This window comes from Podarcis pityusensis (genome assembly GCF_964106645.2).
Source record: "Podarcis pityusensis genome assembly, contig: HAP1_SCAFFOLD_943, whole genome shotgun sequence".
Lineage (NCBI taxonomy): Eukaryota > Metazoa > Chordata > Lepidosauria > Squamata > Lacertidae > Podarcis > Podarcis pityusensis.
In genome coordinates this window covers 1-13,460 of record NW_028293454.1, presented here as the reverse complement: position 1 = coordinate 13,460, position 13,460 = coordinate 1, and the positions used below count along the sequence as shown (strand labels likewise).

General features: G+C 46.0%; 1 long non-coding RNA gene across 1 annotated transcript; it reads left to right on the top strand.

The window, feature by feature from the left end:
- Positions 1-3,630: 3,630 nt before the first annotated feature.
- LOC308468931 lies at positions 3,631-11,797 on the top strand. The gene is made up of 3 exons (XR_013981947.1): positions 3,631-3,822; positions 6,512-6,641; positions 11,704-11,797. It is a non-coding gene; the product is annotated as an uncharacterized lncRNA (long non-coding RNA).
- The last annotated feature ends 1,663 nt before the right edge of the window (positions 11,798-13,460 follow it).

Here is a 13,460-nt window from a genome sequence, read left to right as displayed (position 1 = left end):
TCAAGTTCCCTCTCCTTTCCCTCATAGCATGCAGCTATAGAAACATAGGATATGACATCAAAATGAATGGTGGATTTCCCCACCCTCCATGATCTACACCATTTGCTGCCATAGGCCAAGTGGGCAAAGCATGTTGTTAAGTCACCTCACAGACTTGACTCAGCATCGTAGTTTTATTATTTCTAGTTTGTTACCTAGTTCAGTGCTGTCGTCCAGTTCTGCTTGAGGTGTGTTGCCTTTCCTTTTTATTCTATGATGTTGCCTTACACTGGCTGCATTTTGACATAGCGCTGAACCATAGTTTAGTGTTACAACAGTGAGCCACAGTGAGCCTCAGGGACACAGGCTCCTCCATCCCCTCTGCTCCCTCAGCGTAACCTCAAGGAGAAGACCAGAAGCTCCTGCTTTCATTCTAACTAGCCACATTTTGGCGTCTCACCTGGATCCTAAATTATGCTTCATCTTAACTATGAAGCTGAGATGAAGCAAGTCAGCTGCGGTCCGACGTTGGCTGGTTTCAGCAAACCATAGTTTAAATTCACCACCGTTTTTGACAAAAATGGCAAGCTGTGGCTTGATCTAAAATGGAAGCGAAAGCTTCCGAGCTCCACCTTGTGTCCACACCAGAGGAGAGAGGGTGTGTGAGTCAGAGACTGTGGTTCATTCTTGTAACCCTAAACCCATAGTTTAGCATTGCTTCTATATGGAGCTACTGACCTAGAACTTTGGTCCATGTGCTGCCTGTTCAACAGGTATCGGCTCTACAAGAAGTGTAGCCTTCGTTTCTCCTGCCCCACTACTTTTTGGAGCTGGAAGTGCTGAGGGCTGAGCCTAGCACCTTTTCTGCCATTGAGCTCTGCCCTAATTCCTCATGTTGTTGTCCTCACTAGCCACTCTTCAGTTCCTTACCTCACCTGCTCCTGATTCCTATCTTCTTCTCGCCTGCTTTGTTGCATCCTTCCCCCTTTCCCATTCCTTCGCTTACTATCTTCCTGTTTCTCTGCCTTTGGTAAAGCTTTATATAAGCATCTTCTGCTCTAAATATAGCTCTCACAGGGATGGGCGACAGTCGGCCTTCATGCAAAGGACCGGCAGCTTTCGTGGGTAGCAAGGAAAGGCATCCACACCAATTCTTGCAGGTGCCCTTAAGCTTCGGAAGGCTAGGGCTGAGCGATGCAACATGAATCTGCTCGCTTCTATTGTTGTGGTTTCTGCGCTGTTTTAAACTCTCTTGGTTTGCCCAACTTTGTCACAGTTATAAGCAGAAGAAGAGCTCTGTGTGGCTCTGAAATTCATTGTTCTTCCTAAGAACATAAGAAGATCCTGCTGGATCAGACCACTGACCCAGGATGCTGTTCTCACAGAGCAGAACATGACCACAAGTGCCCTCTCCTCCAGGAAATTATCTAGTCCTTCCCCTTAGCAGTAAAAGGCTCCGTCCGAATAATTTGGGAGCTGCTCAGTCAGCTTCTCAAAGTAGGTATCTTGGATCTGGCAGCTGTCAGAAACAAGGAGGGTGTTTCTTTAGCATTTGGCCCAGCTGCCTTCTCCTGCCATTCACAAACACCTGGAAGAATGTTCTTCTTCACCTTCCAGGTGAAAGATTTTAAATATGGAGAGTAATTAATCAGCATCGCTGAAAAGTGCCTTGCTCAAGTCACTTTCGTTTCTCTTTCCCTGTGCTTGACTGCCTCTCACGTTCTCTCTATTTTCCCATTTCATCTCCTCCTAATCACCTTCTTACTAACTGCAGAACCAGGAGGTGTGAATGTAAAGCAGCAATCCCTTGCTCACACCTTTTCTGGAGAAATGTCTTCCTCTACCTGCCAGTTCTCCTGTGCTGCGTTTGCATTGCAACAGCTGGGGAAGGAAGTGTTAGACAGACAGAGCTGTAATTAGACTGTGAATCTTCAGGCAGCGCAAGAAAAGTGCAGTATGGGCCAATGGGCGCATACACAGTTCAGCTTTAAAAAGGTTTCTAGCCCTTATGGAAGAGGAGAGATGGTGATATTCCCATTGTTAATTTTCCATGTTGCGCACTAGGCTGGTTCTACCAAGCGAATCAGAACGTTGGCCCATATTTCTGCACCTGATCTGGAGAAGCAAGAGAAATGGCAACATAGGCAGCCATAGGCATAATCAAGCGATTATGCATTCACCCACAGTGTGTGGGCAATATCTCTTGAAATCTCGGAAACTAGAATAATTGCTGAATAAAATGTCAAGTGTTTGGGAGCACGGCTTCCCAGCTTTGCAGAGCTCTTTGTTCTTTCCATGACTAGCTAGACCAGAATATCTCATGCAAAACAGGAGCAATTGCAGAATAAATTATGCAAATTACAGGCTGCAGAATTCTATGTTCTTTGGCCTGTAATTTGGATTGCTGGTGCGCAGAATGTTGTTGCTATTAATATTGTTGTGTGCCACCCCAATCTCTGAGGGGCGTAAGATTCCGGGGAGGGGGGGTTCCAGGAGCTTACACAGGGTTCGGGTTTGAGAATGGGGGGCAGCAGAGACGGTGGTGTCTTTATGATATATGGTTTATTTGCACATATGCAGAACCTGAGCCTATGATGGAGGGCTTCACAGCATTAAAACTCCAAGAGGGTCTTGCTTACCCCATAGCCACAGCCTTGGATTCCAACAGAAATCAGGCATGGCTCTCTCTCTCTCTCTTCCATCCAACCAACCTGCAGCCTGCCAGCTTCCAGCTTACATACAACTCAACCCTCCACTCTTGCTTTTGTCTTTCTACCTACCAGTGTGTTGAGGGAGAGCCCCCCTCATTTGTCATCTGATATAGATCCACTTCCTTTGCTACTTTAATGGCCCATACTGCGAAGAGAATAATTAGGTGCACTCTTCCCACCTTGGATCAAATCTATGCTTCCAGGTGTCATAAGAAAGCTGCAGAGATAGTGCAGGATAGTGAGCACCCCGGAAACTATCTCTTTCATCTTCTGCCTTCTGGAAGAAGGTACAGGGTTATAAAGACTAGGACTAGCCGCCTGAGAAACAGTTTTTATCCAAATGTGATTTTGGTTTTAAACGCAGTGTAAGGTAGTCTCTGTGGGAGTATATTGTATTTAATTATGGGATATCAGAGTTTTTAGGGCATTAACCAGGCTGGGATAGCTGGGATAGCAGGCTTGTTGGTTTTAAAATGTCTGATGTAGATTTTTTCAGTTTCGTTGTTCTGTATGGGACAATGACAATAAAGATTATCGTATCGTATCATACGTAGAGGGCCATTGCCTCACCAGGAAGCTAGCCGGGCTGTTCCAGGAATTGAATTCATGCTGCATCCAGGAATTAGAAGGGTCTCAGCATCCTGCCTCCCCCCTCCCAACACATAAAAATATTTTTAGCCCACAACAGATACAGTCCTGCTAACAGGACTTGGCATCCATTATTTGCTGTGAGTTTATTCAAGCAGTCATTTTTTTTGTAAGATTGCATCTTTTTAAGTATCTTTAAGTATATTTTTCCCCACATCCCTCTGCCCCCGATTCTTGTTTTTCCTCTGCTCTCTTGTTTTCCCAAACTCTGGGACTATAAGGTAAGTAACGCGTCCAGCCTATGAACTCCCTTCAGGCTTTGTGTCAAACGCATTCCCCTCCCAGCTATAGCAGTAACGGGCCTTGTTCACTTTCTAGTTAGCAACAAGACAGATGGAGAAGCCAGCCCTTTGAAGGAGGCAGAGACAAAGGAAGAGGAGGAAGCAGAGGCAGAGAAGAAGAAGAAGAAGCAGAAAAAGAAGAAACCCATGGGCAAACCCATGGTGCCTCACAGCTCGATGTTTATCTTCAGCACCACAAACCCGTGAGATACACTGCCTTAGCTTTTCTGCTTGAAATGCATAATATGTTGGTTTTCAAGCTTGCTTTAAAACACTCCCGGGAACCCTTTACAACATGCCAGGGTTCCACAGAAAACAAGTTGATTTGGGTAGGTTTCCCCACAGAAAGTTCAAGACCCATCGGCCAAGTGGCCTAGGAGACTTTGGTGAGTGAAATGGGAACAGTGAGCTGGTTTGTTATCTAGGTGGGAGATCTAAGTTTGAATCACCTTGGTGTGCAAAATGTCATTGTCCTCCCCCCCCCCCAAAAAAAATCCAGCATCATTTCTGTCATATTCCAGTGTCGCGGCCAAGTTCCAGAATGGATGCTATTTTGAAAGGTAGATAGAGCACATGCAGAATGCAGGAAGTCTAAGGTCCCATGGCTGACATCTCCGGTTCAAAGGATCAGGTTGTAGGTGATATGAAAGGTCCAAGAGAGACCATGGGGAATTGTTGCCAGTCAAAGTAGACAGTACTGGCCTCAGTGGACCCCTTATTGGTTGGGTTCATATAGTGAAAGGAAAAAGAATCACCCTTCTTCCCAAGGTGTCAGGGTGTGAACTAGCGAAGCCTGACAGGACAGCTTACTCTGTGGTCTTAACCCTTTTATGCCTTAATTAGAGTTGAGAATTTTGGTTATATGAGGCTATATCCATAGCAGCTTCTCTATTCCCTTCTGTGAATAATGTAGAACACCTCCGCTGATCGGACAACTGGTCTTTTAAATTGTTTTTTAAAAAAACATTGTGATATTATAGTGTTATACCACTGTCACACCATACTACAAAACTTAACATTATAACATTATGGTGTTATAGCACTATACCTATCTTTCGTTAAAAAAACAACAACAGCAAAGATGTTTTAGTACTAAAAGACTGGTTTAAATAAAATAAATGCGGTCATGAAATGGCACTCAGACCAAAGTGTATAGTGAATGTGTGCTGAGCTTCAGATGGCCTGAGCATTATGCTTTCTGGTGTGGACAGAACCTAATACAGAGCAAAAGCGCAGTGTTCCTGATAGTGGGCAAAATGGTTTCAAATCCACCTGCAGCTTACAGTAGAAGAGCAATGATTTGTGTGAAAGCAAAGTCACTTTTCAGCCTAACCTCTGAACTAAATGAAATTAAATGTTTGCATTTTAATTGGACTCAACCCTACTGAAATCGGTGGAATAGAAGCTGCGAGTCTCAGCTGCCAAAGTTGCTTTGATTGCATTGCCTTCTCTCTGCTTAGCCTGCCTTACAAGGTTATCGTGTTGATAAACTGTGACATCGCCATGCATTCCCCTGGGGAAAGGTTGAGTGTTATAAAGATAACATAAACATTGCAATCATCCCTACCATGAGACCCATGGGAAACGAAAGCTTCCCCATGTTGAGTGGAAGGGTCTGAAGTGGGGTTGTAAATTTGTTTGGCTGAACGCGCTTGCAGTCCTCATCACAACAAGGAACCCAGGATGACCAGAGATCGCTGTTGCTAGAGGGACTGTGAGTGTATTAAGCCAAAGATGCTTACACTCCTCCTTCAGGTCTTTCTGTTTATTGCAGGAGTGTCAGGGCTGAAGGTGGCTGGTCCAGCACACATGCAACCCAGGGATAGACTTTAACAACACTCGCAAAGCGCTTTGTTTTTGCAAACATATTAGGGCAGCCAAAATGGAAGATACCATGGCTGTACTGGGCAACCCGATTTGTGCTGTTGCGGGAGGGGTGAGTCTTGCAAAACAAAACGCTGCAGGAGCCACCTAATTGATAGGTGGTGATGCTAGTTCCACCCTATAAAATTCAACATGAAGCCAAGTGCTCCAGCTTACCCAGATTCCTGGTTGTGCTGTTTGCAGGCTTCTAAGAAAAGATATAAGGGACACGGGTGGCGCTGTGGGTTAAACCACAGAGCCTAGGGCTTGCCGATCAGAAGGTTGGCGGCTCGAATCCCTGCGATGGGGTGAGCTCCCGTTGCTTGGTCCCTGCTCCTACCAACCTAGCAGTTCGAAAGCACGTCAAAGTGCAAGTAGATAAATAGGTACCGCTCCGGCGGGAAGGTAAATGGCATTTCTGTGTGCTGCTCTGGTTTGCCAGAAGCGGCTTAGTCATGCTGGCCACATGACCCGGAAGCTGTATGCCGGCTCCCTCGGCCAATAAAGCGAGATGAGCGCCACAACCCCAGAGTCGGTCACGACTGGACCTGATGGTCAGGGGTCCCTTTACCTCTGACCAGCTTCTGTGGGAATGATTGCATTAGAGACCAGGCCCAGGTTGAAGTTTTCCTTCATCAACTGGAGCAATTATATTTATTGCTAAAACTGCTCCTACTTTCAGGTTGTCCATGGACACTGTATTAACACAATTAACAATTAAATTAATGCATTTTTCTTTTTAAAATAATTTTGGGGTGTTTTTTTTAGTCAGTTGCAGGTATAGATTTGAACCCTGGGAGGAGGGGGCTTTAATCATTTTCCTCTTGCAGTGGTGCTAATTCTGTTTGCCTCAGCAGGAATTGGCACCGATGAGAAAACACATGTGAAATACTCTATAAACGCTCTGAAATGCCCTATGAATGCCAAGTACACTGGTATACATTGGAAGGGCCTTAAAGGATCAGAACTGTGTGTGAGAGATCAGTGACCATATATCGCACTGACCACTCTGTGTTCTTTCCCTGACAGAATCCGAAGAGTCTGCCATTACATTGTCAACCTGCGCTATTTTGAGATGTGCATCCTTCTGGTGATTGCAGCCAGCAGCATTGCCTTGGCAGCGGAGGACCCCGTCCTGACCAACTCAGAGAGGAATAAAGTGATTACCCTGTTGTTGCTTTTCTGACAATGCTTGCCCCATTGTGAGATCCTAATGTAAATGAGCTCCAGTTCTCCCAGCTATAGGCCCTCTTTACAGTCCAGTATAGAACTGGGCCACATGCTTACGAGACACACAGAAATTGTTCTTTTGCTGGGCTGTACTGTTGCAGGCTGCAGTTAGAGATTACGTGTTTGAGTGTTCACATATACCAGGGGTCAGCAAACTTTTACAGCAGGGGGCCGGTCCACTGTCCCTCAGACCTTGTGGGGGGCAGGATTATATTTTTGAAGGGGGGGAATGAATGAATTCCTATGCCCCACAAATAACCCAGAGATGCATTTTAAATAAAAGGACACATTCTACTCATGTAAAAACACACTGATACCCGGACTGTCCGTGGGCCGGACTGAGAAGGCGATTGGGCTGGATCCAGCCCCCAGGCCTTAGTTTGCCTACCAGTGACATTTACCTTATATATTTGTCTTGATAGATGATAGATGATAGATTGATAGATCGATATAGATACACACATGAGGTTTTATCCTAACCATCTCCCTGACAATGTAGTACACACACACACACACACACACACTGAATGTCACAGGGAAAGATTTGCCACAGTATTCTTCTGATTGCAAAAGGCAAATAGTGAACTTTTGCCAGGTGGAACAAAACAGTAGGTTTCCCAGAGTGCTCTTTGCTATTCCGTTGGCAAAGCCCAGTCACTTTTACTTCCCTTCCTGCAAAGGGGCAGAAGCGTGTCTTGGCTAGTCTTCTGCTCTGTGGTGGCAACTGAAAGTTGGAAATTCTCACAATAAAAAATTCCAGGTAAATTGAGCCATGGAGTTATTGCAGATATCACTGCATGGTGGTGGGAGGTGGGCAGCAACCATAGAACTCCATTACAACGCAGCCTTTATAGCATGGGTAGGCAAACTAAGGCCCAGGGGCTGGATCCGGCCCAATCGCCTTCTAAATCTGGCCTGTGGATGGTCCAGGAATCAGTGTGTTTTTACATGACTAGAATGTGTCCTTTTATTTAAAATGCATCTCTGGGTTATTTGTGGCGCATAGGAATTCGTTCATCCCCCCCAAGAAATATAGTCCGGCCCCCCACAAGGTCTGGGGCACAGTGGACTGGCCCCTGCTGAAAAAGTTTGCTGACCCCTGCTTTATAGGGACAGGTGGCTGATCTTGATCTTACACACCAATTAAATACCACCCTGGACTCTTTCGGAGTGGAGTTGGTCCACAGCCAGTGGAGAATTGAGTCGTTCCCTCTGACCCAAAAAAGAGATTAAGTGTGGAGATAAAAACATATTTTTGTGAGCTGACCAGAGAACACTGGGCAGCACATTTCTAATGGCCAATAGAAAAAGAGTCAGCAGTGGCATGAACCCTTGTCATACTTGGCTCCTGTGCCTTGGAGGACAGAACGAGGTAAAAGCAGAGGTGAAACAAGGGGAAGACTGGATTGAACAAGGACACACCTGTTGTTACAAGGAGGCTTCCTTGGCTGGTGTAGCTTGTCTCCTGGTTGTTGTTGTTTAGTCGTGTCTGACTCTTCGTGACCCCATGGACCAGAGCACGCCAGGCACTCCCGCAGTTTGGTCAAACTCATGCTGGTAGCTTCAAGAACACTGTCCAACCATCTCGTCCTCTGTCGTCCCCTTCTCCTTGTGCCCTCCATCTTTCCCAACATCAGGGTCTTTTCCAGGAGTCTTCTCTTCTCATGAGGTGGCCAAAGTACTGGAGCCTCAGCTTCAGGATCTGTCCTTCCAGTGAGCACTCAGGGCTGATTTCCTTCAGAATGGATAGGTTTGATCTTCTTGCAGTCCATGGGACTCTCAAGAGTCTCCTCCAGCACCATAATTCCAAAGCATCAATTCTTCAGCGATCAGCCTTCTTTATGGTCCAGCTCTCACTTCCATACATCACTACGGGGAAAACCATAGCTTTAACTTTACGGGCCTTTGTCGGCAAGGTGATGTCTCTGCTTTTTAGGATGCTATCTAGGTTTGTCATTGCTTTTCTCTGTCTCCTGGTAGTTGCTCCCTTTTGATGGCTGTATACAGGATGGACTGCATTCTGACGTTTAACCCTCACAGTGGAGAAGTCATGAATAAATTCTTAACTAAAACTAAGTTGTCTTAAGCAGCAGAGCAGGGACAGGAAGAGAGGCAAAGAAAGAAAGTCAACTGTACCTGGGAACCCTGAGAGTAAAAGATGGGGAGAAGGCTGGCTGTGCATCTTATTTTAACTTCCACTCCTGCGGGAGTTTGCATCTTCTGACTTAACTGTACTTTAAACATTGAAAAGGAGCCTTTGTCCCGCTGAGGCTGAGAATGCTTGGCCTCAGGTTCCTCAATCTGATGAATCGTTTTCTCTGGTCCCAGAGGCGGGTAATTAGTTAGCCATTGTGCGTAGCAAATTAGCTTGGAGGGGGAAATGATACTTGCAGCAGCGGAGCTTTCATGTCGGAATCATAGCAGTGCTGAGTCCTGAAACAGAGCCTTCCATGGGTCATCTGTTCCTAGTCACATGGAGAACCGTATATAGCTTGTCTCCGCTTGATGACAAGTGGGCCTAGAAGAATATGCATGTTGTGTGTGGGGGCTATGCTTTTGGCTGCTCCAGGTGGCACTTTTGTGATTGCTCTGCAGCGATTGCTGTGGGTGGGTGTCGGAAGGGAGAGCCAGGGCGTAGGTGGCAACGGGCATCATTTAAGCTAAGGGCAGAGAGGCAGGGAAAAGGCAAGCAGACCAGATGAGAGGCAGCAAGGGGAGCAAAGGGTTTAAGGAAGGCCACGGGCAGCAGACCCCAGGACAAGGAAAAGCAGGGCATACAGGAGGCATAAGGCACAGGCCTGAAAGCATTGGCAGCCGACAAGGGTTGCCAGCTTTCAAACCAGCTTCTGCAGCTGTCCCTTTGATGGCATGTAGCAGCCAGCCTTCGATGACGCTTAGCTCCATCACGTTGGCCAGCTTCACTTAACGGCAGGAGGAGAGAATCTGTTGTCCTCCAGAAGTCCTCCCACCATCCCTGGCTCTTGCCCATGCTGGCTGCTTCCCCATCCTCATTCCCCATATTTATCTGCATATTGATGGAAGAAAGAGGCTGGTCTGTCCTGGCATCTTCCTGCTTCCTCTGATGGGGGCTGTTAGGAAGGTGGAGCCAGGGGCGCCCCAGGGTGCTTTCCTTTCATGCCAGGGTAGGGCCAAGGAGTTATTATTAATCATTATTAATTAAACTGACAGGCAGTACTTGAGGCCTGCATTTATTTTCTTCCTCCCTTGGTGCAAGAATCAGGGCTGCTCTTCGTTCGCATTATGTTTTATAGACACATCTTATTTTAGGAGCTTTGCCTATAATAAAATGATGATTTTTTAAAATGTAATATGACAGTGTTTGCCCATATCTCCTGTGGAGGCAAAAGAAGGAGGAGGGCCTGAATCTGTTTAAACCAGCCTTGCCTTCTGTTTCTCAAAAATATATCTCTGCTTCTGGGGGCAGCAAAAAGCTACATCCAGAATAATTGCAAAAGAAAGAAAGAACTTAGAATGGATAAGTTGCTTCATGCTGCACCATTCAGTCTGATGTGACTCACTTCAGAAAAAAATGAAATTGTTGTTGATGACTAAGGAGCAGTAATGACCAACAGTTGTTAGTAGTTTTTATAGACTCCAGATGGGATAATAAATGGGACAATGGGCCTAGAGGCCAATATTTTTATGTTTGGTCCCTATTACCCACTTGGTGACCTATTCACTTTGCCCTGCAAACCTGATGCCTTGGTGGAGCACAATCTGGAAAGATTTAAACCCTTTAAAGTCAGTGGCTTCGGTGACAACACCAAGGAGGCGCTTATCTCTCTCCCAATGAAAGCAAAGGGAGTTGAACGTACTCTTCTGACCAATTGCAGCCATGCATTGCCCGTAATTTGCCAGGCCATTCTAGCAAGAATTTCTCATGAAATAGGCAGGCAGCAACCTATTTTTCTTGGAAGAGACCCAAAGGGATCACATGCCAGCACAGTTCTTGTTGAACCTCTGGGCTGATTTCCACTCTAATTTCCAGTGCAAATGGCTTTCACCATTGAGGTGCCAGGAGATCATGTGACCCTGCTGTGTGCCCACAGAGGTCTCTGGCCAATGGTAGCTTTTGGATTTTAACGTAAGTTCAGATTGTGTGTCACTGTGGTCTTTTTTTCTCGCCATGGTTTTTCCAGGACTACCTGTGTTTCTCTACTTGTATAGAGATTCTGAAACACTTTCTAAATCAGGTCATCCAATAGCAGCGTATTATGCCTCCTTTCGCACAATATGCCTGCGCATTGCTCACTTCAGGCCCAGAGATGTTTCCTATAGAAATCTGTGTTCATTCTGGACCTGTAGTGAAGGTTTCACTGATCACTGTCTTTACATATTGTGCATTTTAGTATATAAAACTGGTTCGTCATTCGTAGAAGAACATAGATCAGCCTCTCCCCAAAAATAATTTAGACCAGAAGTTGCCACCAGAATGTCCTCCAGATGTTTCTGGACTACATCACCCATCATCCTTGACATGTTCTGTTGGCTGGGGTTGATGGGATCAAAATTTGGAGAGCACCATGTTGACTGCCCCTGTTTTGACAGATTCCAGCCAGCCTCAGCTAGAACAGCTGTGGTAGCTGGGGCTCATTGCTTTAGTTCCAAACACCAGTTTGGGGGACACTGACATGTTGTCTTATGGCACCTTCCAGACTTACAAGTTCATTATGGCATAAGTTTTTGTGAACTAGAGTCCTTTTCATGTGTTTGGTAAAGTGAGCTGTATGTAGTCCATGAAAGCTTATGCCATAATGATTTTGTTTGTCTCCGAGGTACGACACAAGGCTCTTTATGGTTTTGCTGCAACAGTCTTTTATGCAGGTAAATTGATTGAAGAAAATTTGTGAGCGCTGCTGTTTGGAATTCTGAAAAAGAACATAACAACATGCATATAATACAGCTGATACTTAAGTATGTGAGTGTTTTCATCAGAAATATATCCTTCAGCTTTTCTTCTTCTTTTGCAGGTCCTGAGATATTTTGACTATGTTTTCACTGGCGTCTTCACCTTTGAGATGGTTATCAAGGTAAGAAACAAGGGAAAGAATCCTGAAATCAATGGAAAGATGGTAGGTTTGATATTGCTACAGTGTGCTTTGCCATCATTCCTTTGTGTGGCAACGCATTCCCACCTCCCTGCCCTTTGGACCACCCAAATTCCAGGAATAAAAAGGCATGCTGTTATGGCTATTGGGTGGTTGCTTGAGAGTGATCAGGCAAGATGCCTCACTGGTCTTTTCAAAAGCTTTATTATTGGTGCTAAAACCTTTAGAATGCACAATGCCTCTATTCCATGTTTTGCTCACTCACTTGCAGAATCTGATAGTGGGCGGTCCTTAAATCTTCCCCAGCAAAGTAGTTTCTTGACCCCCAGCCTACGCCTCCCCTCTCTGCACGAAGCCTACTGTGCAAGGAAGGCTTGGGTTAAGGGGGACCTCCCTCCTCCCCGCTTTGCTCAGGCAAGGTGCCCTGGCACTGCCTTGCATCCTCCCAGCCCTGCAGCTCTTCCCCACTAGAAGACGTGGCTCCCTTCCTCCGCTGAGGAAGTGCTGCTTCCCACGATCTTTGGGGGCTCTCTGTAATCCATCTGCCTTTCCCCCTCTTGCCTCTGAGCCGATGGCAGTTCCCTGACACATGCCTACTAGCGTTTGGGTAAAATCAGGCCACAACTACAGATGTAAGAGGTTTGGCATAGGCATTATGCAGAGCCCACCACTTCCAGCCTTCCAGCAGACAGGACTTACATTTGGGGTCAACCAAAAGTGAAGGAGTCCCTGACCTACGTCAAGGAGTAGGTCCCCCAGTGGACTACACCTGGGGAGCAGACAGAAGGATCTCCCCAGGATCTGTTTAATGGGATACCCCTTTTTCAGAGGGGTGGGCAGAGGCTACAACCATTCAAGACTATGCCTACCCAATGCCTAAGCTGCCAAAGTTGTGACAATTGCTATGAGGATGGCAGAGGGCCAGAGCCAATTTGCCAACTGCAAAAATTCCAACCTGTCCCCAAAGGCGATGACCAGCTATGTCGATAGCAAGGTCCAGCAAAGCAACGTGTGTCAGCAAAATAGGGAGGGAGGAAGTGATGTAAAAATTTGGGATTTGGCTTTTGCTGCCCAACTCCCCATGGGGCTCTGAGTCCCTAAGTCCATGATCAGTCAGAGAAGGATAGATATAGGCAGGATCCAGTGGAAATCAAGGCAGACACTTATTTTTTCTGTTGCAGCAGAGTTCCCTCCCCTCCTTGCAAGGAGGGAGAGACCCTGAACAAAAGTGTGCAGGAACCTTTAAAGGCTTTGGACATTGCCCAACCCCCTTAGCCAAAGACCACCCCAAAATCATCCTACATACATTATAGAAGGAGGCGGTTTACAGCAGAAATCCTGTCCGCCAGGATACCTGATAATGGTCACTGGTTGCATTATCTGGGCAGCCTGGCCATTCTTTGGTGATGGTTCATACTTTAGTTCCTGAATCCAGGTCACAGGCTCACCCTATTCATACACAAATACACCCTTAAGACAGAATTTGCAAGCAAAAAGACAATGGGAAGGCTTTCCCCATTTGCTTCCCTTACTGCAGAGGAATATTTGAGGTCATTGGGAGAGTCAAAATGGCTTCAGGATTGCTCTCCCGTACTATTTCAGACATATGGTTTATATATTTAGATATGTGTGCATTTATGAATATTTATACTACCGGTACATTTGAGACCTTAAAATTC